We start from the raw sequence: 18,058 nt of genomic DNA on the forward strand, positions 1-18,058 counted from the left end.
AATAAACCTTAGGAGGAAGTAATCGTTTCTGAAAATTACTAGAATTGATGAGAATCACCCGTTGAATGATCTTCAAATGTTGCTTGATGGTGAATTAAATCGAATCTTGCCTTGAATCCGGATTGAAATGGAATGGACTTGTGTTTCCAAATGTTTCCAAGGGTTTTAGAAGCCTTATAAACACAGGAAAAACTCTGAAAATCGTAGGTGGTAACCCTAAAAACGAATGCATAGGATCCTATTTATAGTGTGTGACAAAAAAATAATGAAATCGGCGATGTGGGACGTTGGATGTCCTAAGAGACGTCTTAGACGTCGTGTATAACGGCAAGGCGTTCTTTGTACGTCTTTACATGCCTTCTGTCGTCCTTGAAATACACTAAAAAATGGCCAAAAACGTCAGACGTCTTAGGAGACGTCTTAGACGCGTTCTAGGACGTCCTTCCTTGATTTCCAAACTTTCCGAAACACACCGTTCCAACACGGGACGCCCCTAAAATGCTTGGACGTCCTAGGGGACGTCTTAGACGCCATGTAGGATGCCGACGGACCCTTCTCTTTCTTTTTCTGCTCCGAAATTTGACTAGATGCTGACCGTTTGACTTGCAGGTTCCGTCCACTTTTAGTATGATATATTGACCTGCATATGAAGTTCAACAACTCATCAAAGTAGTGTCATTCTTGGACAATTATACATCAATTCAACAGATTTATGACAATTTAGTACATTCATAAAATAGACTTATCAAACCTCCCCAACTTTATTCCAAACTCGACCCGAGATTGGTCTGAAATAATCAGCATAGTCTTACTCTCTTATCCTAAGAAAAACTCAATGGAATCACGAATTCCGTACATTTTATCACAATATTTTCAAAAGCACAATATATTGATTTTGGGGACTATTAGTTTCTTATCCATACTTTTAAACTCAAAACACATGTTATGCTTATTTTACTTTGTTGTTTGAAACCCTCCACTTTTTGAACCCTTTCCAATAATCAACCTCATGAGTAATAAGTTGAACTCATTGCCAAAGTCCCCTTTTCAAGGTTCACTAAAATAGTTAGTGCGGTCGGTAACACTTAATGGACCAATCCATACACTCCCGCTATTGAGGGGTCACATATTTTTTCACACACTGTCTTCAACTTGAACTTTTCTTCATGTTTATCTTGATTGTGCATTCTTCAAGTTCTTTGATAGCTTCATCGGATTTGATCATCTTTGTATTTGACTTTAGCTTGAATATATATACTTTGAAGTTCTTCAATGTCTTATGATGCTTTTTGGTTGTGTGAAAACAATAATAGTCCCCTCCCAACCCCAAAGGCGCAAGAGTAAGTAAGACCAAGTACTCAGAGCGTGATGACACATATTGTTCGGTTGGGTCCTCAATTGAAAGATCGTAGGCTCGAGCCAAAAACCTTCATTTTTCAAACACTTGGGTATTTCACATAACAATTTTTTAAATAAATATAAATATTCCCAAACCGGCTGAGCAACCCACAAAATCAATATTAAATATATATTATGACTCGATGTATGAAACTCCTATCATTTTCCATCTTGATGAGTTACATTCAAGATATAAAGATGCTACTAACTCATCACATATTTCATATAACCAACCCAAGAGAATAATAATAATAATAATGAGTTTAATAGCAGTACATTCATCCCAAATAAAGACATGAAAAATCAAAAGAAATATAAAAATAAAAAGAAAAAGTCTTCATCACACAACATAAAAATAAAAAATCAAAATAGGATCTCACCAAAGTTCACTGTGGGGGCGGCTGTGGAGGATAACGTGGGTATGGTGGAGGATACCCAAAGATCGATCCAGCTAAATCCTCAAAGCGAGTAGAGTCCTCTATAGCTGGTGGTGGCTGATAACGCTCATACTCGGATGGCGGTGGATAATTGCTCGGATCCCCGGATCGGTAGAAGACCGGAGCTGGAGCTCGATATCGACATTGTGGCTGATCAATATCCATCGGTTCATACTGGACACGACTCTGTCTGTAGGCGGCATCTGCATAGTACTCCTGCTAGTACAGCTGACGAGTAGCAACACTATAAGTGTTGCTAGCTATAATGCCAATCTGTCGCATCTGCTCAGTAAGATCAGCTAGTGTCGTGTCAATACCCTCCATCCATATATCTGTTCTCCCCATCCAAGCTTGAACCTCCTGGTTATGCGTGTTTTGCCTCCCCGCAAAGTCCTCCCAAGCTGCCTGCATGTTCCATCCCTGACCTGCTGCTTGTCCCTGTTGTTGCTGATGATCCCCCTGAAAATCACCAACGAATGGCTCCTCATCCCCCACTCCGAGTGGTGTCGTGTATGTCAGGTTTGTGGCAGAATCCAGTAGAGTATGTCTCCCATTTATAATTTGAAATGAGATGTGTCTAAAAGAAGTAGCAGTGGGGCGAAGTATACGCTGGTATGATGTAGCTCGTGGGACTCTGATCCTATTTCCCTGCTCCCTAGTCACATATGTCGATATCAGGGTAACATGGGGGGTGGTGACTCTGTGCTGGATATCAAAACAGGACCATATGTTGCACATAGCATTATATGCATAAGAGATAAAGATAGATCATGTCATCAATCCATATAATACATATAAGTCATGTGTCCTCACCGCCCTAGGATCACTATTCCTCGGGTTCACATTTTCCGTGATAATGTTATGCAATGCTTTTGCTAAAGGCACCAAATCGCGAAATCTGTCGTATACCCTCGTCCCCCATGGAATACTGTACGGTATACTTCTGTCATGCTAACCCCAGGGTTACCCCCCTCGTGTCAATACATCTATATTCAGTCGGCTGATTCTCAAGATCATGCAGATGATATCCAGTATCTACATGAAACATGTCCCGAATACCCTGCACAATCATCACTATATCATGAGTACGAACCGTACCAATTAGCTGCAACTCCTCCGGCCTACCAGGCACCTCGACACGTCGAAGTGTCCTCATCCATTCCCGCACTATATCAACATAAATCTGCGTGGGATTGAAGTCCAGCGCTCTACCCCATCCATAGCGATCAAACGTCTCCACAATATTGTACCCAGTGAAGCTCGGTCGCTCCACCATGTACTCTACAATAAAACCCGTAATCGGATGAGTCACCTCATAAACTGTCGGGCGAATGTCGTCTGGATGCTCATGCAATATCTGATACTGTGGGTTGAAAGCCACAGGTACATTTGGCTCCGGCTGTCTAGTTGGTTGTCTGACTGCACTGCTTGATGATGCTACCCTTGATCTCTTTGTTGGCATCTACAAAATCAATCACACACAAAACCACAAAACAACACTTGCCATTAAACATATCAAATGTCACAAAAATAAAACAAATAATTCAGTTGGCAAGCTGTTCCAAACAAAGTTAAAATAAATTCAGTCTAAATAAATAACTGTTTTAAGTCCTGTTATGTTTTCAGTAACTAAATATTTTTCAAAATTTTATCCAATCAGTAAAAACACAGCTAAACCAAAGGTTAACTGCAACTGACAAGTTCTAACTAAAACCAGAACATAACTGTAACAGGTAAATATTCAGACTAACAATGCAGTGTCAAAATTCAATGTCATTCTGAAAATTTCTAAGAACTTGAATTTTTTAATCCAAACACAAATATAAACATAAAAATGATTTTCCAACATTATATGTGTTTTTTTTTTAACAACAAAAATTCAATTTTCAGAAAATTCCCAAATCAACACATGCAACTTGTTTGGAACATACTTCTAACAACTACAAACACTAATTCACAAGAATTCATACCAATATATATCATATTCTTCATCTTTTTCAAAATTTCAACATATATGAACATACATGAATTTTTTTTTTGAAATTCAACTAAAAGATAGAGTTTTGAAGCACATACCTTGTTGAAATTGTGTTTCTAGTGAAGAAGAAGCAAAAACTTGAAGCAAAAACCCAAAATAAGTCCAAATTTCGAAACCCTAGTTTTTGTGAGTTTTGAAATCGGCCCCAAATAAGTGATTAGAGTGTATAAATCTTGCAATGTGATGTTTCTTACTTAATTTCTTGAAGATTGCAACAAAAATCACGAATTTTGGTTGAGTTTTGGCCAAGAAATCGAAGGAAATAGGCAAGAACAAGTGGGTTTTCGGCTATGGCAGTTTAGAGAATAAGGAGACCAAGAATTATGCAGAAAACGCCATAAAACGGCTGAAAAACGCGTCGGCGTCTTAGACGCTTCCTAGGACGTCTCCCACAAAACAGGGGCATTTCGGTAATTTCAAGTGGGATTTCGTCGATGGAAAAAACTTGGGCAGCCCGATGGCGTTCTAGGAGGCGTCTTAGACGTCTTCTAGGACGCCTGAAGGCTATTTTTTTTTTATTTTTTTATTTTTTTTGCTGTTTTTCACAATTTTGACTGTTCGGGAACGTTTTTCGGGTATTTTTCAAGAATTTTTTTTTATAACAAAAGTTAAATACCCCCTCCGCAACTTTAAACCTTGAATCGTCCTTGATACAAAAAGAATTAAAACACACCCAAAAAAAAATAAAAGTAAAAACACACCAAACTGCGGGTTGCCTCCCGAAAAGCGCTAAGTTTTACGTCTTCAGCCGGACAATTTACCTCGACTAAGTTGTTTCTGAATATTGTGGTACCTCGAGCGATGTTTTCTCAACGAGTGTCGTTTCGCCATCTACCATTCGAATGTATGGTTTGAGTCTTTGTCCGTTTACCTTGAATGGTTCACCGCCTTTCGTGTCCTTGATTTCAATGGCTCCATGATCCGCCACATTTGTCACCACAAAAGGTCCACTCCATTTACTCTGAAGCTTTCCGGGGAAGAGTTTGAGACGAGAGTTGAATAGCCACACCAATTGTCCTTCAACGAATTGTTTTCGAACAATGTGTCGGTCATGAAATGCCTTCGTCTTTTCTTTATAGATCCTTGAGCTTTCGTAAGCTTCTTTTCGAATCTCTTCCAATTCAACAAGTTGGAGTTTCCTTTCTGTACCTGCATCACTCAATTCAAAGTTAGCATTTTTTATGGCCCACATGGCATGGTGTTCCAACTCCACCGGGAGATGGCATGGCTTTCCATAAACAAGCTGATACGGGGACATGCCAATGGGCGTCTTATAGGCTGTTCGATATGCCCATAATGCATCATCTAATCTTAATGACCAATCTTTTCGGTCGGGACGAACAGTCTTTTCCAAGATTCGTTTTATTTCCCTATTTGACACTTCTACCTGTCCACTTGTTTGTGGGTGATATGGAGTAGCTATCCTATGTGTGACACCATAGTGTTTAAGTAACTTTTCAAAATGTCAATTTTTAAAATGGGAGCCCCCGTCACTAATAATAGTTCAAGGGATTCCGTGTCTAGAAAATATGTTATTTTTAATAAATTTACAAACAATACTATGGTCATTCGTGCGTGTAGCCTCGGCTTCGACCCATTTTGATACATAATCAACGACTACAAGAATGTATAGATTGCCAAAAGAAGTGGGGAATGGACCCGTGAAATCAATGCCCCATACATCAAAAATTTCAACTACTAAATTTGGGGTCATTGGCATCATGTCCCGTCGTGAGATCCCCCCAACTTGTTGACAACGAATACAAGCTTTAACGAATGTATGTGCATCTTTAAAAATAGAGGGCCAGAAAAAACCGCTTCGTAGAACCCGATGCCCTGTCTTTTTGGCACTAAAATGCCCTCCACATGCATATGAATGACAATGTCTTAGAATATATTGTTGCTCCGTATGTGGTACACATCGCCTAATCACTTGATCTGCTCCAATTTTGAAAAGATGCGGGTCCTCCCATATGTAGTATTTTGTTTGAGAGTGGAAGAACCTCCTTGTTGAGCATTCCAATACGATGGAGTTTCCCCTGTCACAAAGTAATTCACTAAATTAGCAAACCATGGTATAGTTTTGACAGCAAGAATGTGCTCATCCGGAAAATTTTCTTGAATAACTTCCGTTGAGTTATCATTATTAGTTATTCTAGATAAATGATCTGCCACAACATTTTTGGAACCCTTTTTGTCCCGAATTTCAAGATCAAACTCTTGAAGAAGAAGGATCCATCTTATGAGACGTGGTTTGGCATCCTTCTTTTCCAAGAGGTGGCGAATGACACTATGGTCGGTAAAAATTACAACTTTAGATCCCCATATGTAAGATCTAAATTTGTCAAGTGCAAACACGACCGCAAGCAACTCTTTTTCAGTAGTGGTGTAATTTAATTGAGCATCCGAAAAAGTTTTGCTCGCATAACATATTGCAACAGGTTTTTTATTCACTCGTTGTCCCAAAACTGCCCCTACCGCGTAATCACTCGCATCACACATAATTTCGAAAGGTATAGTCCAATCGGGTGATTGCAAGATAGGAGCTTCAACAAGTTTGTTCATTAATGTGGTAAAAGATTCAAGACATGCTTTATCAAAGGAAAATGGTGCGTCTTTTAAAAGTAAATTACAAAGAGGTTTTGAGATTGCACTAAAATCCTTGATAAATCTTCGATAAAAGTCGGCATGTCCAAGAAAAGAACGGACGCCTTTTTACCGAAGTTGGTGGGGGAAGAGTAGAAATAATTTGTACTTTGGCCCGGTTGACTTCAAAACCACGCTCGGAGACAACATGGCCAAGTACAATTCCCTCTTTTACCATGAAATGACTCTTCTCCCAACTTAAAACCAAATTAGACTCGATACAACGTTTTAAAACTTTTTCTAATTGGTCTAAGCATGTCTCGAAAGATGATCCAAAAATAGAAAAATCATCCATGAAAATTTCTAATGCATCCCCTACCATGTCTGAAAAAATAGCCATCATACATCTTTGGAATGTGGCGGGGGCATTACACAAGCCGAATGGCATCCTTCGGAAAGCAAAGGTGCCATAGGGATACATGAATGTGGTTTTGGATTGATCCTCGGGGTGGATGGCAATTTGATTATACCCCGAGTATCCATCCAAAAAGCAATAAAACTTTTTTCCAGATAATTTCTCAATTATTTGATCAATAAAAGGGAGAGGGAAATGGTCCTTTGATGTTGCAGCATTGAGTTTGCGATAGTCGATGCAAACTCTCCATCCTGTGACCGGTCTTGTTGATATCTTTTCTCCATCTTCTGTATCTACCACTGTAATGCCCGAATTCTTTGGCACTGTCTGTGTCGGGCTCACCCAATCACTATCAGGTATTGGGTAGATAATACCCGCATCAAGCCATTTCAGCACCTCCTTTTTAACAACTTCTCGCAGATTCGGGTTGAGCCTTCGTTGTGCATCTCGGGATGGCTTTGCTCCAGTTTCAGTGATGATTCGATGCATACATGTGGCTGGACTAATTCCCTTCAAATCTGTTATGGTCCATCCAATTGCTCCCTTGTACTTGGAAAACACCTTCAGTAATGCTTCCTCCTGTGGACCTGTCAAATCAGAAGATATGATAATTGGTAAGTTCTCGTTAGATCCTAAAAAAGAGTATTTAAGATGTGAAGGAAGAGTTTTAAGTTCAAGAGTGGGTGGCTCCTCCAAAGATGGCTTAAGTGGGTCCGAAAAACTTGTTGGCAATTTTTCAACTTGATAACTCCATGGTGGACTCTCTTGCTCAATAGCATTTTCAAATGCCTCCTCAACCATCTTGATGTCATCCAACTCTAAAACTTCGTCCCTGTCATTAGAAAGAAAAAACTCCAACGGATCGGGGTGTAAGATTTTAGGAGTGAATTGATGCACTAAGTCATCAACCACATCCACACGATAACATTCATAATCTGATGGTGAGTTAGGAAACGTATTAAAAATATTAATTCTAAGTTTCCTATTTCCAAAAGAGATATCCATTGCACCCGTTCTACAATTAATTTGTGCATTTATTGTTGCCAAAAACGGACGACCCAAAATAATAGAAGGTTGACTTTCTTTATAAGTGCTCTCGGTGTCAAGCACAAGAAAATCAACTGAGTAATAGAAATCTTCCACCTTAATGATGACATCTGATAATATACCCCGGGGAATTTTTGTTGACTTATCGGCCAATCGCACAATAATATCACTTTGTTCCAAAGTGCCTAAGACGTGTTGATCAAAAAGATTTCCTGGGATTATATTAACACTAGCTCCAAGATCAAGGAGCGCCTTTTTGATATTAATATTACCTAGGGTAACAGAAATTAAAGGTGCTCCGGGATCCTTAAGCTTGGGTGGAAGTTTATTTGATATTATGGAACTCGCATGTTCGGTTAAATCAATCTTTTTAGGGAGGTTTGCTTGGAGTTTGCATTTTTGAACACACAAATCCTTCAAAAATTTTGCATATGAAGGTACCTCCTTAATAAGTTTGACTAACGGGATATTTATTTTAACATGACTAAATAGATCCCACATGTCTTCCATTTTCGGCCCTCGCTTCCCAAAAGGGAAGGATGCCGGTTTCTCTAAAGCCGAAGGGTATCGTGCGGTATTAACCTCCACACCATGCTCCCTAACTTTAGAGTCATTTTTACCCTTAGCTTCTTTTTGTTTTTCAGATTTAAAATCTTTCTCAAACTCTTCTTTTTCGTCAAAAATGACTTCAGTGTCACTGTCATTATCTAAGGTAGGAGCACTTACCTTGTTGTCAACCTTTTTCCCACTATGCAAGGTGATTACCTCGTTCACTTGATGCTCTTTTCCGGGTCTTTGGGTGTGAGATGAGTTGATTGTTGTGGTGCTTGGAAACTTGCTATGTTCTCTTTTCCCAATTTGCTCCGCCAGTTGAGCAATTTGCTTCTCGATAGCAGTTATGGACTTGGAGTTAGTGTCGGTTTTCTGATATGTTTGGGTTATGAACTCCATGATTTTGTCCAACTTGTTTCCATCAGTTTCCTCCTTCTTTGATGTTCCACCTTGGTTAAAGTTGGACTGCTGGAACTGTTTTGGCTGATTTTGGTTTTGGTAATTCCCTTGACGGTTGTTGTTGAAATTCCCATTGTTGTTGTAGTTCCCGCCTTGGTTGTAGTTCCGATTGAATGATCGTGGATTATTTTGGAATTGATCATAGCCGCGCACTTGATTGATTTCCTCTTGACTTCTCATGCACTCATCTGCAATGTGTCCTGAATCTCCACAACTTACACATATCTTCTGTTCCTGCGAAAAAACACACATTTCTCTTTGCCTAGACTAGAGAGTAGTAAGTCAAATTTTTTATTTAAAGAATTAATATCAGATTTGACTTCATTTTTCCAGTTTTTGTCTAGTCCAACTGAAGCAGCAGATGAAACTAGGTTGTCCCGTTTCTTAGCTGAGTAATTGGTTTTTGAACCATGACTCAACTGCTCCAAGAATCGTCAAGCGTCTTCACTATCTTGCATCATGATAGTGCCGCCAGACGAGGCATTAATCATAGTTTGATTGGCAGTGTCGACTTCATCATAAAAGAAACGTACAAGTTGCCAACGGGGAAATTCATGATGGGGACATGAGCGCAATAATTCCTTAAGGCGTTCAAATACATCATGAAATTCTTCATTGGGTTTCTGTGCAAAATCTTGTATCGCTTTTCTTATTTCCGTTGTTTTACTAGCAGGGTAAAACTCTTGCAAAAATTTAGTTTTTAATTGCTCCCAAGTAGTAATACTATGGGGGGCAAGAGAAGTGAACCAATACTTAGCTTTTTCTTTTAAAGTGAACGGAAATAAGTGAAGTCTAAAAGAATCTCTATTAGTTCCTCGCGGAGTATTTGCGTTAGCAATTGCAAGGAACTCATATAGGTGATTGCATGGATCATCAGTTTTATGGCCTCTAAAGACGGGTAAAACACTAATTAGTTGTGGTCTTACTTCCACGTGATGCTCATTTCCTTCCGCGAAGAGTATAGGTGAAGCATCATCATACTCTCCCGGCTGAAAATGAGACGCCACAGATTGTCTATTAGGTTGCGGAAAGTAAAGATGAGGGAATTGGTTACCTTCGTTGTAGTATCCTCCATTTGCATTGTTGAATCCACCATTTGGATTCCTTCGGTATTGATTCCCAAAGCCTTGATTTCCGAACCCATCGTTGTAGTCATTGTTGCCACCATTGGGAAAATTCTGGTTGTTCCAGTTATTGTTGTAGTTCCCGTTTCCACCCCGATTGCCTTGATTCCGCCTATTACCACCGTTGTGGTTCTAATTCCAACCAAGTCCATTGTCACTTCCATCATCAAAATCCCAGTCATCCTCGTTACCTCCATTACCACCATTACCGAATTGAGGACCAACATTTCTAGGATTTTGGTTATGATTTCTAACATTACCACTGTTGTGGTTTCCTACATTGCCTCCCATATTTTGTGCCTAATTTCCTCCGTTTCCACCATTTTGGCCACGGTTGTTCCTATTCGGTTGTGGCAGTACTGGTTGGATGATTGGTGCACTGACATTGTTGTTATTCCCATTGTTTCCGTTGTTGTTGTTTGGGAATTGAGGAGCTGGTGGTGGAACTAGGGTGGAGGATTGTTGGCTGCATCCTCATGCCCCTTGACCACATCTTCCACGACAACGTTATCTACACTCATAGTGTTGATGTTCCTTCTGGCGACCCGATTTAAGCGAGCTGTTCGTTCGATTTCTGGATCAAATGCAAGCGGTGAAGAGCGTCCGCTATGTATTGTATGCATGCACCGGTGTGCCTGCACAACACAAATAAAACAAACGTGAACTGCAAACGAGAATTGAAAATGAAAGTAAAAAACTATAACTACTTAAACACAATAGTTCAAGCGCACAATCTCCCCGGCAACTGCGCCAAAATTTTGATCGAGGTCGTTGTCTCAATCAAAAATAACCTCAAAACCACTAGATAGCTAGGGTAAGTAAGGGTCGAATCCATGAGGAGTTTGTGGTCAAACGTTGTGTGAAAATAGTCAACAAAAATATATTATTGGCAATTGTCACGAAAACGATTAAATCAATGATGAAATAAAAAGCATGGAAATTTATTAATTAAAACAAAAATGTCAATGAGAAAACTAGAGTACTCCTGGTTCAGTTACAGACAGTTTAGATTCACACACTTTCTTCCCTAAAATCTTAATTCAATTACTTAGATGCAATTGGGGTTTATTAACTTGTAATACATAGTTTTGGGCACACTAGATGTTCATTCAACTAGTTGTCTTACTCATTTATGTCTAAATGGATTAGGAACAATTAGTGAACTAGCAATAAAATGTCTTACAACTACCTATTACCGCATTAAGATTCAATATCATAAGTTGGAATAATATATGTTGATTTAATCATTTGTCTTTATTCATGAACTAATTGAACTTGGAACAAATGATGAATTGGCAATAGACTATCTTAATTATGACCTCAAACAATTCATACAACCCAATTTCAATTATCATTACCAAAGATCATCACATAAAGCATAAAACAACAATTGAAATTAACTAGAATCAAGTAATAATCAAGTGTGTTCATCAAAAAGTCCTAAACATCCCCGAGAGTAACCCTAATGATTTAGCCTTCCATTGAGTTCATAAAAACACTAACTTGGATGAAATAAATGAAATACATAATAGAATTCATAATCAAACTTAGAATCATCAAACAAATGTAGCCTATTAATTATCAAAATACGAAACAAATAAACCTTAGGAGGAAGTAATCGTTTCTGAAAATTACTAGAATTGATGAGAATCACCAGTTGAATGATCTTCAAATGTTGCTTGATGATGAATTAAATCGAATCTTGCCTTGAATCCGGATTGAAATGGAATGGACTTGTGTTTCCAAATGTTTCCAAGGGTTTTAGAAGCCTTAAAAACACAGGAAAAACTCTGAAAATCGTAGGTGGTAACCCTAAAAACGAATGCATAGGATCCTATTTATAGTGTGTGACAAAAAAATAATGAAATCGGCGATGTGGGACGTTGGATGTCCTAAGAGACGTCTTAGACGTCGTGTATAACGGCAAGGCGTTCTTTGTACGTCTTTACATGCCTTCTGTCGTCCTTGAAATACACTAAAAAATGGCCAAAAACGTCAGACGTCTTAGGAGACGTCTTAGACGCGTTCTAGGACGTCCTTCCTTGATTTCCAAACTTTCCGAAACACACCGTTCCAACACGGGACGCCCCTAAAATGCTTGGACGTCCTAGGGGACGTCTTAGACGCCATGTAGGACGCCGACGGACCCTTCTCTTTCTTTTTCTGCTCCGAAATTTGACTAGATGTTGACCGTTTGACTTGCAGGTTCCGCCCACTTTTAGTATGATATTTTGACATGCATATGAAGTTCAACAACTCATCAAAGTAGTGCCATTCTTGGACAATTATACATCAATTCAACAGATTTATGACAATTTAGTACATTCATAAAATAGACTTATCAATGGTAATGTGCCGATTATGTTCAGAAGGAACTCGACGAGTTAGTTCGTGGTTTCACGACTATGAGTAGCATAGGAACTCAGCGAGTCAGGGGGTGACTCGACGAGTTAAGTCAACTCGGAGCGTTGACTTTGACCGTTGACTTTGACTTTGACCAAGGTTGACCTAGTTGACTTATGAAGGCATTTGGACAAGAGTATGCTACGGGTGGAATGGTCTTCTACCCCAGTGAGGATTTATGGTTAAGCTATAAGAATCCCGGACTTATTTAAGTTGTATGATGATCGGTAGCTCGAGGAGCCGAAAGAGTAACAGTTCAGGGAATTGCCAGTTATCAGCCAGAGGAGTATCAGCAGGGCTTCAGTAGTGCAAGGTGAGTCTCCTCACTGTGTGTATGGGTCTACAGCCACAATATCGGCCCATTTAGTTTATGTATGGTAGGAAGACCCAGGGGTTAGCCCTAGGCATTATGCAGGAATGACCAAGAGGAGGCTCCTGGCACTCAGTATGTTATTTTGTATGATAGGAAGACCCGGGGGTTAGCCCTAGGCACTATGTATGAAAGACGAGGGGGTGGCTCCTGACACACAGTATGTTATTATGTATGATAGGAAGACCCGAGGGTTAGCCATAGGCACTATGTATGAAAGACCAGGGGGTGGCTCCTGGCACACAGTATGCTACTATGTATGAAAGGAAGACCCGGGGGTTAGCCCTAGGAAATATGCATGAAAGACTAGGAGGTGGCTCCTAGCACACTGTATGCTCATTAGCTAAGTAGAGTAGTATGTATGCTATTTGTCTTTGTGATACTTGCATGGAAGACCAGGATGAGACTCTTGGCACTTGTCTGTAAGACCCAGGGAGTGGCCCCCGGCTTGGCATAACAGCAATACTATGTGCGGCACACAGCACCTTATTTGATATATGATTGATATGTATGGCTCACAGTATGTATGGAATGTATGGCTCAGTTAATATGTATGGTATGTGGTATCTGGGGAACTCACTAAGCTTCGTGCTTACGGTTTACAATTTTGGTTTCAGGTACCTTCAGTTTCCAGAAAAGGAGCTCAGGACGATCGCAGCGCATTCACCCATATTATTCCGCATTATGTGATCTTTGGGATTAGACTCTAATATTTATTTTAAGTGAAACATTTTCAATGTTCGGAACAAAGCTGTTAAGTGTTTTTCTTATATTAAAAACAAAAATTTTAGCCTTGAATTTTGGGATGTTACAAGTTGGTATCAGAGCCTTGGTTTGAGGGATTCAGACATACTTTCGGGTGTATCTGAACTCAAACTGAGGACTCGGTATGAAAATTTTCAAAAGAGAATCATTTTTTATAAAAAGGTTTAAAAAAAGAGAGAAAATGGGGTGATGCGTGCAATCGACCGAGTTCAAGTAAGTGATTCCCAAAATACCAATACATGTTTGTTATGTGATGTGATATGATTATGTGATTCACATGCTAGATTAGAGATAAGGATCTAGGAAAGATGCCTTGTATGTTTATATGAGCTTGTAGAATTGCATGCTAGAACTGATCAGCCAGTGGTAGGATAGTCTGTTCAGGTTATGCCTGATTGTATATTTCTTGGATTTAACCCAAAAAAATCCCAAATTAGAACATCTACACATTTACAACCATGTTTGTAATTTTCATTGCTATATTCAAGTGGACTTTTCCAAAGTATGATGGCTTAATAAGAAAAAAAAAACAAAAATAGACTGTTAGTGTTCATAAATTATCAAAATTTTATTTTAGATCCATAAGTCAGCTGTTATTTCATATTAAATGCCTTAATAAAAATGATATCAATGCTTTAATATAAAGAAGTTAAACATGGAACAAAAAAAATTCAGAGCTTTTAACCATGCTGCTTTCAGCTTCTATTTCTATTTACAAACCTGGAACAAAATCCAACATATACTTATTAAACAAACATCAAACTGGTTCAAAATCATTATATGGTGAGAAAAAAAAGGTAGACCTTTCTATTTAACTGGTCACCTCCAAACCTATTGCAATTAAATCTGGTGTAAGATTTTTTTTTTAAAAAAAAACAATGTTGTGAGTCAATCTTAGATAACAAAAAGACCAAATCTGTTTTGAGAATATATGAAATAACAAAGAACCCAACTTTGTTATCTCAAAATAAGTAAGCTATTTCCCATGTATCAACCATGTTCAGCTCCCTAAAGAGTGTATGTGTGCATTTGTATGTGTGTGGCAGTGTATGTATTTGTGTAAAGAAAAACAGGGGATGGTAGGCCATGTAAAAAGTGGAAGTTACAAGTTTTTCATTTGAGCTTCATTTTCTTCTTCTTCATCAAATAAATGTTGATAGTTTTTATAAACATTTATAAAAAAAGTGGAAACTCAAAATTTTCATTTGAGCAATATAGATAATGGTGCAAAATTATATGAATTCTTACTTCTTTATTAGAGTGAAAACCACAGGGACAATCATCACTTAAAAGTACCCCCCCCCCCCCCCCCCACGACTTCAACCCATCAGTCAAATATGCTCTTTGGCATGCCAACATCCACCACGCCTCTCCATGCACTCATTGGTTTCAATATCTGAGAAAAAAAAATCAAATTAATAGCTTATTCTTCCCATTAAGTGATGTACAAACACATATACATATAAATATAAACACAAATATTTGCCAGCGCCCTAAAAATAGAATTCAAAGTAGCTGACCTTGGTTGCCAAGATTATTTAGCAGCATTGTGTTTCTCAGTAGCCTCTAACTGTGACCATAGATATATTTGTCGGTGCCTTGGCCAATAGATCCTATATACACGTACACAAAAATTAAACCAAAAAGAAGGGTTTAAATTCATATATTGTAATTGATTATGTGTAATTTAATATATGCTATGGTTGTACATTTTACCCAAAGAGAACACCAGTTCCTCTCATAGTTTTTTCACTACCTGGAAATCACAAAACAAACAACAAAAGTTCCATGGGTTCTCATTTGAAACCCATATAGATAAAAAGATTAAAAATAAAATAACCTTTCAACTCATTTCACAGACCCGTCTCCTCCAGATATGTCTTCACCCATCTTTGACCGCAAAAATGCAAAAAGAAATCAAAATCAAACCTCTGATGGTTAGGCTTCAGGTTTGGTCGCCAAGTTTCTTTTCTTTCCTCTGTCTGCGATTCTACACAAATGAAAAAGAAGCTTTTTATTATTATTTATTTTTTTTTTTTATCTTTTTTCTTGTTCAGAGTTGTGGATTAAGGAAGCTTGAAATGTGAACCTGTTCGATTTGAATGTTAGAAACGCCAATCCCCTGTTCGATTTGAATCTTAGAAACGTCAAAATCCCCTGGAGAAACACTAAATACATTCAATTGAGAATGTAGAAGGGCGTTTGTGCAATTACTATGAGCTCCGGTTATGCTAATGTTTATAATAAAGGCAACATAAAGAACGAAGACCTAATAACATGAATCACTTGTCTGGTGTCAATCTTTAAGAGAAGAAGAGTCGTATAGTCTTTCTGGTGGGCTAATGGTCGATTTTCGGTGAGTAGAAGAGCCAGGTGAGGAAATAAAAAGGAAGGTATTTAGAGATAGAGGAAAAATATTAGGGTTCGTTGATGGAGAGTGAGGTTTCCTACCATTCCAAGAACCACCACATCCATAAGAAGATCCAAAAAAATCAATTTTGTTTGAAATCAAAGGGTGTCTAGGTCAAAAATGTTACCTAGAAGTGAAGCAATGAAAACACTTTCTTGACATATGTGGAACAACTAAAATCCGAGCATGCTTATGTTACAAAATAAACCAAAAAATCATAAACAAATTGAGCATATGTTCAAATGGAGGAGAGATAACCAAAATCTTGAACCTCTACCATTTGATGCGTAGCAATTAACAACTCTAACACAGTTTTGTGTCCGATGGTGGTGAGTGGTCCCGTAGGTGGCTGTGTCGGTTCATTCTCTTTGAAATTTAGCCGTTAAACACAAACACACACACAGTAAAAAGATTTTATATACACACCTGATCTTTATGTAAAATGAATAGAGGAAAAGAAAAAGGAAACACATACCAGATTTATTTTTTCTCTGAATTGGGATTTTGGGCTTGTTTCGGAAGAGTGGTGGTGCCATCACTGCTGCCATCATACCCACCACCAAAACCACCTTATACCGCCACCATCACAACCCACCTTAATCACCACCAACCACAACCCATTACAACCTCCTTAAACCATCGAGACCACCTCTGTGAACCTCCACTTGCAATTCGTTGAGAGAGAGAGAGAGAGAGAGAGAGAGTATACCTAGATTTTATCAAAGCAATCAATAGAGAGGACGATAGAGTTAAAAGCCCATACAGATCCACTTCTTTGTCTTCTTCATCATCTCGATGAATCGACTGCTTGTGGAAGGCATGCAATCAGTAGAGTAAAAAGAGCACACAAAGATTGAGTAGAGAGAAAGAGTAAAGTGTTGAGACCTTAGTGAAGAAAAAGGCGATTTCATCATCTGTGTTTTAGGTCTTCAAATGAGAGAATGTGTGGAAGCCTTAATAACAAACAATAGAGAGGACGGTGTGCCAAAATGGATAGATATTTGCCAAGATTTTAGGAATAAGCATGGACTCAACTCAGATTAAAGAGATTAAGTCAATATTTTGAAATAGATAAGATTTCAAAGTAATCAGATTAAAATTTAATATTATTTTATTAATATCACTTGTATTATTAGCTTAACGGTTTGGACGTCTTAAAAAATATTAATATTATAATCAATATAATTTTAGAAATAATTAGATTTACTTTATAAGATACTAAGATAGTCACAACGGCGTATAACAAAATCATTGTGGTCATATGCAATAGCTTTTGACCGCATTTAATCCATTTGGCTAATAATATTGTCCTTTAGGAATACAAATAATATATATGAAGATATATATTTATTTTTTGATTACATTGGATTTATTTGTCTAATTTCATTCTATGATTTAGAAACATAAACAATTTGTTTCATATGATCAATGTATTTATCTGTCGCCTTATATAAAAATGATAACAAAATTATACCATATATCAAACAAAAACATGGCAGATGGTAATATTTGACCACGACTGTGGCTCGTAATTCTCACATTTGTTATGTTCAATTGTGGCTAAATGTTGGGATGTACTTTGCAATGGTCACGAGAATCAATGTAAAATACAGCTAAAACAATGTTAGAGTTTTATCAGTAATCTTTAGCCACTGAAATAATCCTTAATATTTGAAAAAACTGTAACCAAATGTCATTTTTATAGAATTGTTATACAAAACAAAAGATGCTAATACACAAAGCCAACTAAAGTAACCTTAAACATGGAGTTTTGAACCAAGATGAATTGCTCAAAACTCATCAAAACGTTTCGAACTTGTTCTTCGTGTTCAAAACCCTAATTAAGATGAAGTGATAGCGAGTTGGGAAAACTTTGAACGGATGAATACATAGATAAATACTAGAAAATTGTCAGTTGCTCCATTTTTAATGATTTTCTTAGTAGAATTAGTGAAGATGCTCGACTTCGAGAGAGATTGAAATGAAGTTTCGGAAAAAGTATGAAAGTTCCGATTTGGAGCCTTAACTATTGTGGACCATTGATTTTCTTAGTA

The 18,058-nt window shown here is 38.0% G+C and overlaps 2 long non-coding RNA genes, 1 other non-coding gene and 1 pseudogene across 17 annotated transcripts; 1 reads left to right on the forward strand and 3 right to left on the reverse strand.

Moving 5' to 3' along the window:
• Positions 1 to 1,788: 1,788 nt before the first annotated feature.
• Positions 1,789 to 3,958, reverse strand: LOC145126316 (uncharacterized). Its single transcript, XR_013716402.1, has 3 exons — positions 3,912 to 3,958; positions 2,649 to 3,297; positions 1,789 to 2,490 (listed from the first exon to the last, which is right to left on the reverse strand). It is a non-coding gene; the product is annotated as an uncharacterized LOC145126316 (long non-coding RNA).
• A 680-nt stretch (positions 3,959 to 4,638) lies between these two features.
• LOC145126701 (uncharacterized) lies at positions 4,639 to 6,438 on the reverse strand (annotated as a pseudogene).
• A 3,043-nt stretch (positions 6,439 to 9,481) lies between these two features.
• LOC145128060 (small nucleolar RNA R71) lies at positions 9,482 to 9,588 on the forward strand. The gene has a single exon (XR_013716662.1). It is a non-coding gene; the product is annotated as a small nucleolar RNA R71 (small nucleolar RNA).
• Positions 9,589 to 14,137: 4,549 nt separating this feature from the next.
• Positions 14,138 to 17,004, reverse strand: LOC145125202 (uncharacterized). 15 transcript variants are annotated; one of them, XR_013715847.1, is made up of 9 exons: positions 16,890 to 17,004; positions 16,714 to 16,808; positions 16,480 to 16,599; positions 16,276 to 16,370; positions 15,684 to 15,751; positions 15,304 to 15,584; positions 15,115 to 15,207; positions 14,843 to 14,990; positions 14,138 to 14,314 (listed from the first exon to the last, which is right to left on the reverse strand). It is a non-coding gene; the product is annotated as an uncharacterized LOC145125202 (long non-coding RNA). The 15 variants fall into 15 exon arrangements; XR_013715851.1 differs by having other exon boundaries at positions 15,311 to 15,350; positions 15,456 to 15,584; positions 16,480 to 16,808; XR_013715850.1 differs by having other exon boundaries at positions 15,304 to 15,350; positions 15,456 to 15,584; positions 16,480 to 16,808.
• Positions 17,005 to 18,058: the final 1,054 nt, after the last annotated feature.

The sequence above is a fragment of the Lactuca virosa genome, chromosome 7 (genome assembly GCF_052849685.1).
Source record: "Lactuca virosa cultivar CGN04683 chromosome 7, Lactuca_virosa_CGN04683_v6, whole genome shotgun sequence".
In the NCBI taxonomy this organism is placed as follows: Eukaryota; Viridiplantae; Streptophyta; class Magnoliopsida; order Asterales; family Asteraceae; genus Lactuca; species Lactuca virosa.